The 20,230-nt window shown below is 47.4% G+C and overlaps 1 long non-coding RNA gene across 8 annotated transcripts in view; it reads right to left on the reverse strand.

Moving 5' to 3' along the window:
• Positions 1 to 20,230, reverse strand: part of LOC115300748 — a 40,722-nt gene that overhangs the window by 8,532 nt on the left and 11,960 nt on the right. For 7 of the 8 annotated variants that reach the window (XR_003912816.1, XR_003912817.1, XR_003912815.1 and 4 more), the window contains 2 exons: positions 19,820 to 19,900; positions 18,825 to 19,000 (listed from right to left, as the gene is read on the reverse strand). This is a non-coding gene — a long non-coding RNA (uncharacterized LOC115300748). The remainder of the gene's footprint in view (positions 1 to 18,824; positions 19,001 to 19,819; positions 19,901 to 20,230) is intronic. The other variant, XR_003912821.1, reaches the window with a different exon arrangement.

A 20,230-nucleotide genomic window follows, 5' to 3' on the forward strand; every position in this document is an offset into this window, starting at 1 on the left:
CTTGGCCTGCCCACGTGACAAGCAGGTCTGGCTTGTCATCCTGGAGACTTGATTCCGAAGTTCTGCTCAGGAAATACCTATCGGTACAGAGCAGGAGAGAACTGGGGCAAAGGGAGAGACCCTGAGATTTGTGTCTCTAAGAGAAGAGGACAAGAAAGAAACCACCAGTTTTATCCAGCTGATCAGAGAAATGGCCGAAACACCAGAGCCGAGTGGATCAGAAACACAGCAGGCGTCGGTGGTGTGACGTCCACATGGAAGGATTTTTCTCTGGCTGGGGCCTTCCACATTTTTACCGTTCTCCGCACTATAAACAAATGCAAACTCTCATGGCAAGCGGTTTTCAAAGACTGTTGTCTCTAAAAGGAAATTGGGACTACATTTTCCCACAAGAACTTCAAGGAATTATGATTACTCAGAACTCCCTTTTGACATTCTTGTGAACATTTGAGAAATTCCCAGTGCCTCCTGGTGCACTGAGTGCGGGAAGCAGGGATGTGCCGACTCATACACAGCCCAGGGAGCACTTTGAGGCTCGCAGCAACTGCATAAACCATTGCATAACTGCAATTGTGCTTCTTTTCTTTCTTTTTTTCCTTTTAACTTTGATAATGAAAGGAAATACAAATAAAAAAGTAATGGCTTCTGGGAAAATGATGCCTAGAAGATGACTTCCTACTCTCTATACCTCCCGTCTCCTCAAAAGTGCTCCTCTCAAGAGCTCTTCTTCAGGAGCTGATTTCCCACAGTTTTCCAGGGTCAAAAAGGGACATGCAACAGTCTGTGTAATTAATTCTGTGAGCTCCCCTACTCCAGGGCTCAAACTTTCCCTCAGGCCCAGAGATGATGCAGGGACTCTCCGGGCTAGAAGAGCTTCTGGCCACCAGCCAACTTCCAATGCAGAGTACAACTCCAGTCATGAACAAGACATGAAGAGCCTCGCCAAATACTAAAGACCGCCAGAAAGTCAAGGGCCTGCATACACCTGCCCCCCGTCACTCAGGAGAGACAGACAGCTCACCTTTGTTACTACAACCACGGATGATGGGTGTGTAGGGGCTGGATATGTCCAGGGGAATCTAACCAGAGAGCTGTGAGAAAGCCAAACAAGGTAACTAGTCACATGTATGCTACAGCAGTCGAGGGGAAATAGCCACTGGATGGAAGAGAATTCTGGAAAATAAGGTTTTCTAGAATTATCTGCCTAGAGAATGCTATAGGCAGGTAGACAAATATCTCATTTCTTTTAAGTTTGTTTATTTATTTTGAGAGAGAGAGAGAGAGGGAGAGAGAGAATCCCAACTTTCAGCACAGAGCCCGACGCGGGGCCCAGACTCACCACTGTGAGATCATGACCTGAGCGGAGATCAAGAGTCAGACACTTAATCAACTGAACCACCCTAGAGCCCATAATGTCTAGTTTCTGAAGAACAATTTGTTTTATAAGAAAAAAAAAGGATGAAAGGAAGGAAGGAAGGAAGAGAGGGAGGGAGGGAGGGAGGGAGGGAGGAAGAAAGAGAAAGAAAGAGAGAAAGAAAGAAAGAAAGGGAGGGAAGGAAGAAAGAAAAAGAAAAGAAAAGAAAGGAGAGGGAAGGAATAAAGAAAGAAATGAGAAGGAAGAAGGGAAAGAGGGGAGGGAAGGAGGGGGAGGGGAAGAAAAAGGAACAGAAAAGGAAAGAAAAGGGGTGTCTGAGTGGTTCAGTCGGTTAAGCATCTGACTTCATCTCAGGTCATGATCTCACAGCTCAGCTCCTGAGTTTGAGCCCCACATCAGGCTCTGTGCTGACAGCTCAGAGCCTGGATCCTGCTTCAGATTCTGTGTCTCCCCCTCTCTCTGCCCCTCCCCTGCTCATGCTGTGTCTCTCTCTCTCAAAAATAAATAAACAGGGGCGCCTGGGTGGCTCAGTCGGTTAAGCCTCCGACTTCGGCTCAGGTCAGATCTCACGTTCATGGGTTCGAGCCCCGCGTCGGGCTCTGTGCTGACAGCTAGCTCAGAGCCTGGAGCCTGCTTCCGGTTCTGTGTCCTTCTCTCTCTGCCCCTTCCCCTCTCATGCTCTATCTCTCTCTGTATCAAAAATAAATAAAACATTAAAAAAATGAATAAACATTAAAAACTCTTTTTATAAAAGAAAGAAGATAAAACTTCTAGAGCTGTGCTGTTCCATAAGGTAGCTCCTGCTCACAAACAACAGCTGATCTGCACTGAGCTATGCTGTATGTATAAAATATACACCTGATCCCAGTATGAAGACAGGCATGTAAAATAAATACCAATTCCTAATCGTTATCAACTACACAGTTAGATGATGTTTTGGAGATTTTGGATTAAACAACATACATTAAAATGAATGTCATCTACTTTTCACTCTCTTTAAAGTGGCTCCTGGAGCAGTTACAGTTACACCTGCAGCCACACTCCATTTCTTTTGCAGTGCTGCTCTAAGCAGCTGCCTTCGGTGGCACAGGCCTGCCCCGGGTCCCAGCCCCTCTTCCAGCTCCTGCCTCACTGCAGAGGTCCTCAGCTCTCCCCTTTCCCTGGATTGAAAGTAAACTAGCTCAGATGGGAGATGTCTTGATTCTTAGATTCTCCAGATAAGATCCAAACATCTCCCTGGAAAACCCTTTAGAGTTTCAAGCAGTCATTTTTGACCTTTCAAAATCCTCTGCTTCATATGAAGGCACGCAGGGGCTTTCTTGCACTCGTTTAAGAGCTGGTAGGTGGCTGTGTGATTGCAACGGAAACTTTGAATAGGATGTGTGAGTCGTGGGAGGTTTTGGTGAGGCCTCAGTGGGGACTAAGGCATTGACAGACACTGTTCAAGTTTGAATCCAGGTTCACTGGAACATATTTAAGAGAATTTTTTTACATTTTTTTTTAGCTAGCTTTCACACCCAACACGGGGCTTGAACTCATAACCCTGAGATCAAGACCTGAGCTGAGATCACGAGTCTGATGGCTTAACTAACTGAGCCACCCAGGAGCCCCCGAAGAGAATTTTTTAAAGTGGCAGAATATCGTGGCAATGTTAACAAAACATTTCTTCCAAAAATATGTGTTGCACACCGTGTCTTTGCCTGCAGTAAACTAAGTGATGAGCACAGCCCTCTGCAGTGGAGGCCTGCAAGGCACAGAGGGGAGCTGGGTGTGTGATGCGGAGGGACAGGTGCCAACAGTCGAGCTCAGTTTCCCAGGCCTCCAGCCACCACGGGCAGACTTTCACAAAGTTGTAATTATAGTATACTTGCATGTTTGGCTTTATGCTTCTTTCTCACAAATGCTCAGAAGCATTTTCCATGTTCCTATATAGTCTTCATAATCATCCTTTTTAGTGTTTAACTAATACCCAAGTGACTATATCATTTTGTAACCTTCTGAGGGACAGTTTCCTGTTTTATTTATTTAAATAAGATAGTAGCAAAAATGCAATTTGCTTTCTTTGCTGTCTTTCCTTCTGGATTTAATGAATTCTCAGAAAAGAAACTACTGTGTTCAGGGGTATGGAATCTTTCCTAGTTCTTAATGGATATTGCCTAGGCGCTGTCCAACAGGCAAGTATGAACTTACATTGCTTGCAGTGAAGGATGTACATACTAAATTTCTTACAGCTTTTCCAGGATTGAGGTTACAGAATATATATGGATATATGTGTATGTATAGTTTTACAGCATTTAAATTTGTAACTGTATATATACATGTACACATTATACATACATATGATATGTATGTATACATTTGCAAAATGTATTGTGTATATTTTGAAGCTTGAGATTTTTGAAGCTTTTATAAGCAAAATATTTATAGACAAGTAATACAACTATACATACATTTTTTTTTTTCTGAAAATGCCATGATACTGTCTTGAGCATTTCTGGACTTTGCATGCATTTCTATCTTTAAATTGTTCTGCACAAATTTAAGAAACAAAACAAATGAACTTAGGAGAAGGGAAGGAAAAATAAGATAAAAAGAAAGGGAGGCAAACCATTAGACTCTGCAATACAGAGAACAAACTGTGGGTGGCTAGAAGGGTATTGGTGGGAGAATGGGCGAAATGGGTGACGGGCACTAAGGAGAGCACTTGTTGGGATGAGTTATATGGAAGTGATGTAGCACTGGGCTCTGTTCCAGAAATCATTATTACACTATATGTTAACTAACTTGGATTTAAAAAAATTTTAAATGCTATCATCAGCACCAAATACTCAAAAAAAATTTAAATAAATTGTTCTGCACAGAAGACATGTCTCTTTTTCTCCATTTATTTATTTATATCAATATGGACTCATTATATTTTGGGTTATACTCCAATTTATTGTATTGCTCAAATCTTCCAGTGTTGGCCATTGGGAACTCTTTCATTTGGCTCCTGTGCCCTTTTGACATATCCCATCAATGTATCTATAATTATCTCCTTACTTTCCAGCACTCCAAGGTGCTCCAGGTTTATGTTTCTCAGTCCTAGAGTCATTCTGTTCTCCAAGGAGCCCTGTTATTGGAGGATGGTTCTAGAAACCAAGATCTTGGTGCTCAGTGTGCTTATTGCCCCTGGGGTGTTGTTTCTCAGGCTCTTGGGTGACAGAGGAAAGACATGCATGTGTTTACTAGGCTGCATCCGGGATAGATTCCCACAAGTGAAATTTCTGTACCAGAGCGAATCCACATTAAACAGATTCTTACTAATTGTCCTCCAAAAAAAAAAAAAAATGGAGTGATTTTCACTCTCCTCAATGGTGTGTAAGATCACCTGTTTTCCTACACTCTCACCAATGCTGAATAATAAGCAAATAAAAAATTAGCAGGGGCGCCTGGGTGGCTCAGTCGGTTAAGCCTCCGGCTTTGGCTCAGGTCAGATCTCACGGTCGTGGGTTCGAGCCCCGCATCGGGCTCTGTGCTGACAGCTAGCTCAGAGCCTGGAGCCTGCTTCCAGTTCTGTGTCTCCTTCTCTCTCTGCCCCTCCCCCTCTCATGCTCTGTCTCTCTCAGTATCAAAAATAAATTAAAAAAAAACAAAAAAAACAAAAAAAATTAGCAAGTGTTTACTAATCTGATGAGTGGAAAATGGGATCTCTGCGTTTGAATAATTTGAATTGACTTTGTTTGAACTTATGGTTCTAGTGTTTTCATTGCTCATCTGTTACTAGACTTCAAATTTCTTCTTTCATCTTCTTTTATCTTGTACAGCATTTGCATCCTTCCGAGTAATAATCTAAAATGACTATTGTAAAACTCTTTGTTGATCTCACCTCTGAGCTTAGGTAAATTTTGCTGAGAAATGAGAGCTCTGTTGGCAGAGTGACAGCAGCCCCGCTGGGGACTAGAGGGCTCATTTCCTTCTCTCCTTGCAGGCGCTTCCTTATGAGTCCTTCCCAGCCCTATCTAGAGCCCCTCTGGTGCCCCTTCCTCCAGGATTAACTATTCTAGAACATGTCAGCAATGCCTACCTTTGGGAGGTTGTGGACTTCTGTCACAGTTTCCAGGGTGGCTGTGACTCAGCCCCTGTCCCTGAAGTCTCAGACTGTCCACTTAGAAAGCGCTCATTCCCCAGCACAAACCTGCCTCCCTGAGCCCGAGACCGGCAGCGGCACCGCTGTGCCTTCCTTCCGCTGTTCCTCTGCTCCCCGCTCACCCCTGTCACTCATAGTGTCATTATACAAATGAAACGGCCACAGACATGAACCGTCAAACAGTACACAATTATTTTATGAAAATATATGGGTATTTGTTTAACCTCTGCGCCCTTTCAGAAATATCCATGCATAAATGTGCATATATTTGCATATAGATTTTTTAAACGTTTATTTATTTTTGAGAGAGTGACAGAGACAGTGTGAGCAGGCGAGGGGCAGAGAGAGAGGGAGACAAACAATCAGAAGCAGGCTCCAGGCTCTGAGCTGTCAGCACAGAGCCCAGCGGGAGGCTTGAACCCATGAACTGCAAGATCATGATCTGAGCCAAAGTAGGATGTTCAACTGACTGAGCCCCCCAGGTGCCCCTATAGATTCTATTTTTTATAAGGCAACTGGCAGACAACTCTACAGTGTTCTGCACCTTACTTTTATTTTTAATTGCCAGTGTATTTCGAAGATCAGCATATATAAATCTACTTCCTTGTGAATGGCCACATGGTATTCCACTGATATGTTATTGTTTATCTATCTAGTCCCATTTTAATAGACATGCCCTTGAACAAACACCCTTGAACAAACATCCTTGTGGGTCTGTGTGGATACCTGCAGGGTAAATTCTTTAAACTGGAATTGTGGGTCAAAGAAAATGTGTACTTGAATTCCAAAAGATATTGGCAATTTGATCTCTGAGGGGGCTGGGCCAGTTTGCCTTCCCTTCAGCCATCATCATGAGAGGTTATGTCCCTGTCCTCTCTCACCAGCATCCAGCTCTGTTGTACTTATAAACCTCCTCCCAGCCAATAGGTGAAAATGGTATGTCATTACAATCTTAATGTCCATTTCTCTCATTATGGCTGAGGGGTGTATTTTTTCTTTCTTGAATGGAAGTATTTTTTTTTTAGTTTATTTATTTTGAGAGAGAGAGAGTGTGTGTGAGCACTAGCAGGGGAGAGGACGAGAGAGAGGAAGAGAGAGAATCACAAGCGGGCTCCACACTGTCAGCCCAGAGCCTGATGTGGGGCTCTATCTCATGAACCATGAGATCATGACCTGAGCCGAAATCCAGAGTCAAATGCACTCAACCTACTGAGCCACCCATGTGCCCTGAGGGATATATTTCAAGTGGTAAGAAGGCATTTATATTTCTTTTTCTGTGAACTAGTTATAACCTTTATGAACTATCCTATTGGTTGCCAGTTTTTATCTTACTGATTTATAAGAATTCTTCATATGTGAAGGAAATCAGTATTTTTGTTATATATGGTATAACAACTTCCCCCCAGCTTATTGTTTGTCTTTCTTCTGTAGGCTTTTTTTTTTTAATATACATGTTGCCCTTCTAGATTCTGTCCTACAGCAGGTTAGAATTTCAATACATGTATTTGGGTATGCAATAACTGATTTTCTCATTTCTACACTTCCTCTCCCATCCCCTGAGGTGGCAGACGCTTCTCATCAGTTCAGAGATCAGCTGGTCCTCTTGTCCCCCCAGAGTTCCCAGCCCGCCAACTGGCGTCTCCTGGGATTCCCTGGCTGGTGGCTTCGGGCTGTCACTTCTTGTCCACAAGATCCCTCCATGGCTGCTCTCCTCCATGCCCCCACACTAGCAGCTACACAGGACTCTTTCTGCCACCACAGCGAGGCGGACACCTGTCGCCTGAGACGCCACAGCCATTTCTAACCTGGAACTTTGCCGCTGCTCCACGTTCATCCTTGGACATGCAGGCGGGGTTTCCTTCTCAGGACCTCACCAACATCCACGTGGATCTCAGGACACCCCTGCCCTCTGCCCTCTTTCCAAGCCCAGGCACTCTGGTTGGGGAGATCAGCAAGCCTTGCTATTCCTTGTCAATGAGCTCCTGCATCTATTCCTGTGTTTTCTATTCCTCTGTGGACTTGTCGTTCTGGAACTCAGAGGTCTGGCAGACTTTCTTTCTATACTTTTTCTTTCCTTTCAGTCTCACATCCCTTCCCTGAAGCAGCGCACACAGAATGGCCAAAGGTATGTGTGTGTGTCTCTGTGTGTGGTTCTTGGGGGGGGGGGGGGGGGGGCCAAAGCCTGCCTGTCAAGAACCCCAGGAGAAAGCAGCCAGGTGTGAAACCCTGTGAACTACCCAAGCCTCTCCCAGCAAGTCTCAGCCACACCCCTCACTGCCGGGGACTGTTCTCTCTTAGGCCCTCTCTGATACCATCTGAGGCTGCTGTGGTTTGAGTGGCTGCCTGTGCCCCCTTTGTGGGCAGGGGCTAGCCCATCTTGCTATCCTCTGTGGCATCTAGCCCATGGGCCTTGCACATCTGGGCACTCAGGATGTATGGCATTGAAGCACCTGTTTTTTTTTATGTTTATTTAATTGTGTGTGTGTGTGTGTGTGTGAGAGAGAGAGAGAGAGAGAGAGAGAGAGAGCGAGCGAGCAGGAGACAGGCAGAGAGAGAGGGAGACACAGAATCTGAATCAGGCTCAAGCTGTCAACACAGAGCCTAATGTGGGGCTTGAACCCATGAACTGCGAGATCATGACCCAAGCCGAAGTCAGAAGCTTAACCAACTGAGCCACCCACATGCCCTGAAGCACCTGCTGGTTTTAACAAGCCAGCTTGTCCTTATCCTTGGTGTTCTCCAAGAGGCCAGGAAGGTAGGGTATCAGAGAGAGGGGTCCCCAAATGGCCTCCTCGGCTTCTGCTTTCTCCTGAAGGCATTCCTCAGCAGACCTCAAGAAGCCAGGAGAAAAAAGATTTTCTCCAGAAAGCACTGTCTGCAGATGAAGCGTCTCCACCCAAGTTTGTCTCCTCTAGCCTCCACCCCTGCTTTTGCTGTTCCTGCAGGGTCGGGGGCTGGATAGCGTGAGATGACCTCAGACCTTGGGTCCTTAGGAAGGGATGCTGGAGGGAGGACTCCTAAAACCCTCCATCTCTAAGCCTTCTGTTAATGAAGACAAGGTCCTTTCTGTGAGGGCTTTCTCTTTCCTGGGCAGGGCCAGCTCTCAGGACAGTGCATGCATACCTTTAGCTGGTCTCTAGCCTTCCAGACATTTCTAATGGTTCCCTCCAACATCCTCCAGGGGCTTAGCCTGTAATCTCATCTAGTTCTGCTGACCCTGTTACCTCGCATCTGTGTCCATTACCCCCGGCGCCTCACTGTCTCCAGTGCTTTCGTGCTTTCATGTTAATTAAGCTTTTCCTCGGCAGCATCTCTGAGCAATGCCGTCCACCAGCAAGCTTATCTAGGGACTGCAGGCTTAACTCTGGGAAATGTCCACAGTAGTAGAGATTTGAAGTCAGGAAGAGGGTCCATTCTCACCTCTGGCATTGACTGGCTGGTCCCTTGACTTCTCCGAGTCCTTTCTTCATCAGTAAAGTGATGAAAAAAACCCAGTATGTATTTACCTCACAGAGTGGTGATGGCTACAAAGATGTCATGTGTATATTTCTAAAACATGTGCTATTAGTAGTAGTATAACGTGAAAAGCATTTTTCATATTGACCGTGCCCCATCTAGCATACATCTTGAGTCTTGTTTCCCCCTCTCCCCCTCAGGGGTGGTGTTCTCTAATATTTTCTTTCTCCTTTTTCTATAATTCCTTTTTTAATTAGAAGGTAGAGATGGAGATGGCAGTGTTAGGGAGGAAAAGCAAGGTGGGGTGTAGGTGAAAAGATAAACAGGCTATCTGCAGCCACGCCCCCTAGAGTAGGTACCCACAAATTGAAAAGGCTGGGATTGACTCAAGCTTGGAAACCTCGTGCTTAGCTCCGAACCTCGAACCTCGGCAGATGCCAGCCAGGCTCCCTGCCCCTGCAGGGGCAACACTCCCCAGGAGCCCGTGTGAGGAAGGCAACCCCACCTGTGGACGCTACAGGGCCACCAATGCCCTCTTCCATGAACTTGCGTCATTGTGGTTTGTCACATCTAGAACATAGGCCACCAGGGAGGGTGCTGGGCCCGGGAGACATGGGCTGGGGTCACTAGAGAGCCAGAGGTGAGGGAACAGGCAGTTCTCTGAGAGGGAACAGCAAGTTGGGAACACAGAGGACCAGAAGACTCTGAAGTCACGGCAGCAGTTGGTTTCCCTTGTAGGGATGCAGAGCCAGAGATGCAGGGTAATGAGCCAGACAAGGAAGCAGAAGCTTAGAAGCAAACCGCAACTATCTGCGCAGCCAAAGACTGAACACACCCTTAGTTTCCATCAGGGTGGGAAGAACTAATTATATAGAGACTATCTGTACAGGGAAGGCTGAACAGAAAGATGAGAATTGCATTATTTAAAAAAATTTTTTTCCGCATTAATTTATTTTTGAGAGGCAGAAAAACAAAGTGTGAGCAGGTGGGTGGTGAGGGCACAGAAACTGAAGCAGTCTCCAGGCTCAGAGCTGTCAGCACAGAGCCCGATGCAGGGCTCGAACCCATGGACCATGAGATCATGACCTGAGCTGAAGTTGAATCCCCAACCAACTGAGCTACCCAGGCACCCCAGGGAATTGAATTATTTATTGATGGGAAATGACATCTAATATGTATCACTAAATGAAAAAAAGCAAAATACAAATGGTGTATCCAAGAAGCTACGATTCATGTTTTTATTTATGTGTACTTGCTTGAATATGTGTAAAATGTCTCTGGAGAAATTCACCAAGAAACAGCTTCAAGCAGCTCATGTTTAATGGGTACAGAGTTTCAGCTGGGGTAGATGGAAAAGTGCTGGAAGGAAGGCGGCGATGGCCGGTGTGAATGTACTTCGTGTCACAGACCTGGACACTTAAAAATTACTAAAATGGCAAATCATATACTACATATATTCGACCACCATAAAAATACTCCCAAACATTTCATTAGTTGCCTGTGGGGAGAGCAGGGTGTTTGAGAGAGAGAGAGGAAGGGAGGTTTTACTATGCATCCCTGTGTGCCCATTTAAATCTTTTCAAAAAATAATTAAGAAAAATGAAAAATAAATGAAGCAGCAGACTGATAAGGCCTAAAAGCAAGCTAAGGTTCATTGGATGGATGGCCGTGAGCAGCACAAGGCCGTGACTGGCTCACTTACACTCGAACTAATTGCAAAGAAGTAAAAAGGGGGAAAGAGAGCGTGTGGACAGTGCAACACCCTGGGGCCAAAAGCGACAGTTACTCCTACTACTTACTGGAATCAGGAGGAGAGAATCATTGCAAGAGGCTGCCTGACAGAGGCTGTGACCCCTCTTCTGGGGTCACAGCCAGCCCGGGTGACCCCACAGGGAGGGTGTCAGGGAGTTAGCAATGACTTCCATGTTTTCCCTTCTTAGTGTCTCCTGGGCATCCCATTGGCCAACACCGAAAGGCAGCTGGAGGCCAGGGGCACCTGTCAGGGCAGGACCAGTCATGAGGGTCGGCTTGCTCTGGACACAGTGAAGGGTGGCGAAGGGTGAGGAGAGGATCTGGTGAGACAAAGGGACAGCTTGTAAGCCAAGGCGCCAGCCTGCCACTGACTACCCGGGTGCCCTTAGGCATCCTGATCTATAACACGGATAATTGTACCTCTCCGATAAGCTGTTAGGAGATTTAAATTTAATATCCACGTACAGTGCTTAGCACAGTGCCATGCATATGGTAAACCCTATATGCGACTTGTGACTTATTTATTACGGCCTCTGGTAAGAGACCCAAAGCTTTCCGTGGTTCCTACTGAGGCTGGTGCGGTGCCACAGGCGTATCCTGTGAGAAGGGGAAGCGGCAGTGAGTGTCCTGGTGAGGCTGGCCCGGAAGTTACAAAAAGAGCTACTCATTCAGCTCCTCTCAGGGGCAGCCCTATGCTGGGCCTGCAGTATCCATTGTTACGAAACCCTCACCACGTGTGCCAGCTGGGTGGAATCGTCTAGGCTTACAGCTGAGGAAAGCAGCTCAGAAGGGGAAGCCCCTGCCCAAGGCCACACAGCTAAGGAAAGTTACCCTCAGGCCTCCCAGCTGCCAAGGGTTCCTCAAGAAACTCAGAGCCCAAGAAAAATTTACAAATTGCAGTATAAAAATTGCAGAATTCAGGATACCCTCTATTTACAGAATGTTTCTGAGCTTCTTAGCCCTTATACAGAAGGTAAATTCTCATTTAAAACTATTATGGTGGGGGGTTCTAGGTGGTTCAGTCAGTTGAGCCTCTGACTTTGGCTCAGGTCATGATCTTTCAGTTTGTAAGTTGGAGTCCTGCCTCGGGCTCTGTGCTGACAGCTCAGAGCTTGGAGCCTGCTTCAGATTCTGTGTCTCCCTCTCTCTCTGCCCCTCCCCCTCTTGTGATGGATCTCTCAAAAATAAATGAACATTAAAAATAAAAATATTATGGTCAATGGAGAAGACTCTATTAAAAGAGCCCAAAATGTCAAATTTATTAACTTTAAAATGCAACTCTAAAGAGGATTGCAGGCAATTTTATGAAAAATTAAAAATAATAAACCTGTGTTGAAAGTAATGCATTTTTTTCAGAAAAATATCAATGGTATGGTATTTAGAGATAGATACAGTTAAGAAAGTGATTAAAAAATATGGAGAACAGAAGGTTACTGGAGGGTTTGTGGGAGGGGGATGGGCTAAATGGGTAAGGGGCACTAAGGAATCTACTCCTCAAATCACTGTTGCACTATATGCTAACTTGGATGTAATTAAACAAATTTAAAAAATTTAAAAAAGAATAAAATAAAAAAGTGATTAAAAATATAAGAGCAATATTAAAGTGATTAGAGCACCAAGAATAGTATTTTGTTATTTTTAAACATTAGAATAATCAATATAAGTTTTGTATTTGCTGTATTGTACATGTTCTCTTTTAAAGTAATCTAATTTGGGGGGCACCTGGGTGGCTCAGTCGGTTAAGTGTCTGACTTTGGCTCAGGTCATGATCTCAGGGTTTGTGGGTTTGAGCCCTGTGTTGGGCTCTGCGCTGACAGCTCAGAGCCTGGAGCCTGCTTCCGATTCTATGTCTCCCTCTCTCTCTGCCCCTCCCCTGCTTGTGCTCTGCCTCTCTCTCTCAAAAATAAATATTTTTAAAGTTTTTTTTAAAAAGATAAAATAATCTAATTTTTTTAAATGTTTTATTTATTTTTGATACAGAGAGAGACAGAGCATGAGAGGGGTAGGGGCAGAGAGAGAAGGAGACACAGAACCGAAAGCAGGCTCCAGGCTCTGAGCTAGCTGTCTGCACAGAGCCCAACACGGGGCTCAAACCCACGACCGTGAGATCTGACCTGAGCTGAAGCCGGAAGCTTAACCGACTGAGCCACCCAGGTGCCCCTAAAATAATCTTATTTTTGAGGCAGCTCTTCCTGCCTATGGGTCCTGTCCACATGCTTTAATAAAACTTCCTCTCTGCACAGAAAAAACAATTTTTAGAAAATGTTTTTTTTTTTAAACATTTATTTATTATTGAGAAACAGAGAGAGACAGGGCATGAGCATGAGGGGCAGAGTGAGGGGGAGACACAGAATCTGAAGCAGGCTCCAGGCTCTGAGCTGTCAGCACAAAGCCCAAAGCGGAGTTCAAACCCACAAGTGGTGAGATCATGACCTGAGCCAAAGTCAGATGCTCAACTGACTGAGCCACCCAGGTGCCCCAGAAAATAGTTCTTAAATACATTATTTTAGGGGTGCCTGGGTGGAGCAGTCAGTTAAGACTCTTGATCTCCCCTCAGGTCATGATCTTGCAGTCTGTAAGTTCAAGCCCTGCATCCGACTCTGTGTTGATGGTGCAGAATCTGCTTGGGATTCTGTCTCTCCTTCTCTCTGCTCCTTCCCCGTGTGCACTCTATCAAAATAAATAAATAAACAGTAAAAAATACATTATTTTAAAAGTACACCAATGTAATAAAATCAATCTGTATTCAAAAATACTTTAAAAACGTAAAAGACAATGGCCAGGCCACATGTCAGCATCTCTCAATGGACACTTGGGTCACCTCTTTGCTCCCTGTCCCTGTCTCTTTACAAAATGAAAAATGAAGGGCATCTGGGTGGCTCAGTTGGTTGAATGCCCTTGACTCTTGATTTTGGTTCAGGTCATGATCTCCAGGTTGGTGAATTCAAGCCCCACATGGGGCTCTGTGCTGATAGCTCGGAGCCTACTTAAGATTCTCTCTGTCTCCCTCTCTCTCTGCCCCCTTGTGTGCTCGTGCACTCTCTCTCTCTCTCTCTCTCTCTCTCAATTAATTAATTAAAAAAAAGAAAGATGATTTTCATCTCTATCAGTCTCCATTCATGGTAAATATAAAGGAATGAGTGAATGGATGGACAAATAGTGTACTTGAAGGACAAACAGACCAATGACAAGAGGTGCCAGTGATGAGCTTGAAGGACAGTTTGGGCTGTGTGGGAAGGCCTTTGACACGAGTCTGAGGAGAAGACTTCCTCCAAGAGGGGATATAGTGCCCACTGGGGTTTAGGACAGGAGAGTAATGGGACTCGGGCTTTAAGGAGATTTATCTCACTGAGGGGTAAGAGGAGGTTAGCAGAGCCAGGAGTATCAGAGTCACCATTTGGGGACTCAAGGTGACAGCATCTTTGGGAAGGTCTGGAGAGAAAGGGAAGGAAGCCTGAGAGGTGGTAAAGAGAACTGGCAGGATCAGGTGGGTGCCCGGGTTGGGGTCTGCATAGAGGGAGAGGGTAGAGATAAGCTGGTCCCTTTGGCAGCCCAGGGAAGCTAAACAGTGGAGAGGAAATCTTTTCTCTCTGCATTAAAGTCACACCACTTGCCCCCTAAGAGCAGGGGTGATATTGAGATTCATTCTTGAGTCAAGACCTATGTCTGAGGCTCGATATCTCCCTCATGCCCAGAATGGAGGACACCAAGGCCCCAGTACCACACTTCCTCTGATTCTGGCCCTGTTTCCGAGGGGAGGTTCTGTCATGGCTGATGGGAAGCATTGGATCCTTCATTACAGTCCCTGAGACTTCTCCCAAGGAGGGCAAACCCTGGGCAGAACATTCCTCCAGACATGCTTTTGTATCCCTTAGCATATTTCCAGGATACCCGGTGGATAACTTCTCAACCACCTGAGACCATCATCTGTGCTGGATCCTCAGGGGCTGAGACAGCACAAGAACAGAAGATTCTAGATCATCTCTCTCTTGCTCTTTCCAGTCCTGCCTTGAATGTCAAAGTTCAGAATGAACTAGACTTAAGGGAGAAGGAAGACAAACCATAAAGGAAGTGACTGCCCCTTCCATTCATGTACGTGGAAAGGCATGCTGGTAAGGAAGCCAAAGGGCCGCAGACCAGCAGTTTCTGATTCTTGTCTGCAAGGCCAGTGCTGGGTAGATGGGATATTTATCAGCAAGAATATAGATCAAGTAGTCGGCAGCCTCTTCTAGCATCACACGGATGACTTATGGTACCTGTGAGCCCCAGGCTGTCCCTCACACCTGGGTAAGAGTAGGGGCAAGGTCAAGTCCCTTGCCTGAAGCAGCCTTGGTGGTAAGAAGGCTGTCCCTGGGGTCAAATGGCCATTTTCAAATTTTCAAATGAAACTTCTGAGTGATCCATGCCTGTTCCTGGTGGAGAGGACAGGGCTAGGCCATAGTATCAAAGATACATCAGGAGTTTTGGCAATTTCCTTCATTCAACACATATTTATGGAGCATCCCCTGGCTCTGTCTGCCTTCTAAAGCCCCAGCAGAGCCTGGAATCACTTCAGGGTGAAGGATGATGCATTTCAAATGCCTGCCCAGCTCTCCTTGACCACGGGAACCCAGGTCCAGCAACAGGGAGTAGTAGAAGCCAGGCGGGTTGTAGGGAATGGGGCCATGGCCAGTGGAATCCTTGGGACAACATGGGACAGGGGAGGTCCTTCAAGTCCTGGGCAGCAGGTTCCTCAAAAGCAAAACCACTTGAAATGCATCATGTGGGACAGCTGAGGCCCCTGTGGCTGGCCCCCAGCAGCCCAGGAGGTTTCTGTTGTGGAAAGCCCCTGCCCACAAGGGCAGCTGCTGGCCGGAGATGCCCAGAGATGCATCTCCTGCCACACCCCTGCACAGTGCCCAGAATGGCTGTGGGCAAGGGGTTTAGGGGCCAAGGAACAAAGAGGCAACTCTGGGGAGGCTGCCACTCCAAGGGCTCCCCTGAGCTCTGGGACCCAGCCCTAAGCCCAAGACCCCCACCCCCATCTTGGCTCTGTTCCCCTCTTCTTCTGTTCTCAGCTCTTGTCTTTCCCCCAGTGAAGGCAGGCCGGGAGGCTCGACTGCCCTGGGTAGCTGCCAGCAAGCTGTGGAAGGCAGGGACTTGGCAAGCACACACTGTCGCCTCTGTGGGAGCAGCGGGGCTAATTATACTCAGCTGGCGGCAGCAGTGCCCGGGAGTTTCCCAGCTTGCTCGGCTTGCCTCCTTCTGTGTGGTAAACACTGCAGGGAGGTGTGGGGACATAGGGTGGGGAGGTGAGGGCAGGAGTCCAAGTCAGGCCTTGAAGGGGAGCCAGGTGGGACAGTTCAGACAATGCTGGCTCCAACTAGGAACTTGACTTAGAATCCTTGGATGTGGGGCAGTTCGGTGCCCCCAGGGTCCGGGGTCCTATTGAAGGTGTCCAAATTTCACCCAACTGGGATGTGGTAGAACCAAAATGGGATGGAATGCTTGGGGAAGACCCAGAGAAGGGGGCTGGTGGAGAATGTACTGTGTCTGCCTTTCCTTTTCCTACAAATCTTGGGGACTTTCCTGGGGTCAAGGCTGCTGTGTACAACTGTGCAGGTGTGGGCTGAGGCATGAGTGGGGACTAACCCAGATGGCGTTGGGTTGTGTCCATCTGGATGATGGATCACCTTTTTCCAAATCACACAAAGGCCTTGTGCTGGCTGGTATCTGGTGCCCACCAGGGTCAGAGGGGCTTGTTTGTCAGAGGTGAGCCCTGGACACTGGGCTATCTGCTGGCCTTTGGAGCCCTTCCCCAGACAATGGGGTGATGCTCTTAGGTCTGCACATCCAACCTGGTGCAGTGGGCTGGTGAGCTCTGAGCCCAGGAGGTGACCACCAGGATTGCAGAGTAGCCTGAGGCCCCTGGTGAGAAAGCCCAGATCCCTCTCCTCCTCCCCACTGTTTGCTTCCACATCCTTACTTGCCTTCCTTCTAACTTTTGCCATCGCAGCAGAGTCACCTCTAAACCAATCAAATGTCATCACAAGTGGCCTGGGTCAGGCAGAATCAGGATGAGGAGTGAGTCTGTGGAAGCCCAGGCGGGGAGTCCAGCACATCGGGGCAGAACCAATGATTTAATTCCATACCTATCATTACATAATGCACAAGAATGTTTAGATTTACAAAAACTAATCTCAAAGCCCTATTCACTCCATCAGCAAACAGTAACTGAACACCTCCTGGGCCTCACTCAGCATTGTTTCTGAAGACTCAGTAGGGAAGCAGTTGCACCACATCACCACTCACATTCTAGTGGGTAAGACAGACCGAAAAAGCAAGAAAACAACAAACAAATTAATTGCAAATTGCAAATAAACCCCAGGGAGCAAATAGCATGCCACAGTGGAGAGCAATGGGCCTGTGTGAGTGTTGAAGGTGTAACTGAGCTGGTTGTGCTTCACTTCTTTTTTTTTTTAATGTTTATTTTTGGAAGACAGGGGTGGGGGGGTGGTTCAGAATCCAGGCTCTGAGCTATCAGCCCAGAACCCAGTGCAGGGCTCGAACTCATGAACTGCAAGATCACGACCTGAGCCAAAGTCCAACACTTAATCGACTGAGCCACCCAGGTGTCCCTGTGGGGCTTTACTTGTGAAATAAAATCACAGGAAACCCACCCAAATCATTGGCAGACGTAAAACCAGCCCTGAGCTGCCTCCAAACCAAATCCCGAAGAACCCGCTTTGCCACACATCTACTCCAAATTGCAGCTGAGCTCAGAGGAGAGGCCCTCAGGGAGCCTTCGCATGCTGACAAGAGGGTTCACAGATGGGAGGGCCCTGACCACAGAAGTGAAAGACGTGCCTCCTCGCAGGCACCATGGGAGAGGGAGACATCAGGTCTCTCAGGGTGGCAGGAAGGATTCATAGAAGAGGTAAGGGAGTGAATTCAAATTTGCAGGCCTGCAAGGGGGAGTCCTACCTGGCACAGAGGTGCAGAGTAGGGTCACAGGAGGAGGTGGGTGTGCTGGAATTGGGTGCAGTAGGCACCCTGAGAGGAGAGGCCCTAGGCCTCGACCCAGGGGGGTCAGACAGCACCCAAGGAAATGGTGCATTCCCAGACCTCCATGGTCCCTCCCCCTCCTGACACCTCTGAGGCTCCCACGGGGTTTTCCCAGGCTGTCAACCTGGCCAGAGTCCTATAGGGCAAGGTTCTGGGTGGGGTGACAGTAGGGGTGAGTGGGAGAACCCTAGGGAGGGGCTCCTTCTCAGGCCTGACCACCCATTTGTCTGCAGAGAGCACCAGGATACTGAGAGACGCCGCCCTTACTGAGTGTCTGGCCATGAACACAGAAAGAGGGAGGAGCTGGCTAGGAAAGAGGAAACAGGCTTTGTATAGAGGTGCCCTTGGTCTGGGATTGCCCTGAGTATGCAGGGCAGTTGTTCTCGATCATGAGGGTGCACAATTCACTTGTGGGCGAGGGGACCGTTAGCATGAAGATCCTCTGAGCTTCTTCCCCTCCTTTGAGATCAGAATGCCTAGGGTGGGACCCCGGAATGTGCAATTTTAACAAGTACCCAGGTAATGCTGATGCAGGTAGCAGGTGGGGCCAGAGCCCTGGAAATTGGGCACAGAAGCCACCAGGGAGGCTGGCAATTGGTGGCTTACTCTGGGGTATGGCACCTCCAGAGACCCCAAGACTTTTCCTTTGTCCATATCAATATCTGCACCCCCCTCCTTCGCCATTCCATCACAGGATCTCAGAAGGGGGCCTTCTCACTGTCATTCCCACCTGCTCCATCTGGGCTCTGACACTAAACGAAAGCTGCCTTAGAGGCTGAGGGCCCCCTCCTCTATATTCTCAATAATGTTTTTTTCCACCAGAAAAACAGCCTGAACAAAGCAAATGAGAGGATTTGCAGTGGCCTAGGTCTGGGACTCCAAGGATGGATGCATTTTTTCCTTCAGGTAAGTCCTCCCCCGCCTGCCTCCAGCACACACAGCTGACGGTGATGTCGTCAGTGGACAAAGATGAATATTCCACAAGAAAGGCTTCAAACCACCAAGCAGCAAAGATAGCTCACGGCTGCTAAGAACCTGGAGGCATCAAAGCATTACTTCTCTACTCACCCCCACAGCTGTTAGGTTACACGCGCCACAGGCAGGAGTGAGGATCCTGGTTGGCAGGAAGGTCAGAAGGCGATGGAGAGATCAAAGGAGGGCCTCAGACAGGTCAAGGATGTTGCCCTCACTGGCCAACCCCTCCAAGGTCAGAGGCTGATGCAGTAGAGGCATGCGGTGCTTACCTGGGAGCAGATGGACCTCGTTGCATCAACTTTAGAGCCTCAAGAGTCTTACTCACCTGCAGCCCATGTTTCCTAAATCCTGAACTCCAGCCCTGGGGAGGGAGCGCCTGGACTGTGGGGCTGCTCTCAAGGCCCTTGCTGGGGGGATGGTCAGAATGAGGCCTATGGTAGGACTTGCTATACTTTGAGGGAGGCAGAGCTTTTGTCCTGATAATTCTCTCCCCTTTCCAGCTCCAATTCTAGTTGTAGCTTGTGGCTTTTCTCCCATGAGAGCCACCAAGTTGGGGTTACCACAGATTTCCCTGCCTGAATAGGAGATAGGCCCACAGGCTCAGCCCCAGGGCTCCAAACTCCTCCCTGACTTCTGGCTGGTGAGATCCACATTGCCGACCTCAATGAATAAATTTAGCGGGGGCGCCTGGGTGGCTCAGTCAGTTAAGCGTCTGGCTTCAGCTCAGGTCATAATCTCACAGTTTGTGGGTTTGAGCCCCACATTGGGCTGACAGCTAGTTCAGAGCCTGGAGTCTGCTTCAGATTCTGTATCTCTCTCTCTCTTTGACCCTCCCCTGCTCACAGTCTCTGTCTCTCAAAAATAAATAAACATAAAAAAAATTAATAAAGTTAGCTGCCTAATACCATCCAACATGAGCAAATTCCACTTTAAAGTTGTAAGGCAAATTTACTTTGACTTGCTTCTTATTAGACCTTATATCTCATTTGGTCTACATCCTAATTTGGAGGGCTCAGTGTGAAAATGGAACAGCTTCGCCTGCCTTATTTTTATTAACTGCCACTCCAGAAAGCTGAGCCAGTTCATACCTGTGTCTTCTACGGGCCTTGAGGGAGGACCTAGGCTCCCTTTTGGAGGTGTCAGGATGCTGCAGGCCTTGGAGGCGGGAGCTGGGAGGGAATAGAAGAGGTGTGCTGGGTTTTATAAAAGGCTACATGTTCTGGGCAACAGCTGCCTGTGGAAAGACTTGATGGTCGTTGAATTCCAAACAGACCTGGCTCTGAATCATCATCTACCTCCTGTGCGTCCTTGGGCACATTGCTAACCATTTTGAACTTCAGAATCCCATCTGTCAAATAGGCATGACAACATCTACCTCATAGGATTGCTCTGGAGACAGTCAGTGGACGTAACGTTTACTTTATGCACCTATCTCAGGGCCTGGTACACAGTAAGACGCTCAGTGAGTGTTCCTGCCACTTCACCTTAATCAGGAGCCA

The sequence above is a fragment of the Suricata suricatta genome, chromosome 9, assembly GCF_006229205.1.
Source record: "Suricata suricatta isolate VVHF042 chromosome 9, meerkat_22Aug2017_6uvM2_HiC, whole genome shotgun sequence".
In the NCBI taxonomy this organism is placed as follows: Eukaryota; Metazoa; Chordata; class Mammalia; order Carnivora; family Herpestidae; genus Suricata; species Suricata suricatta.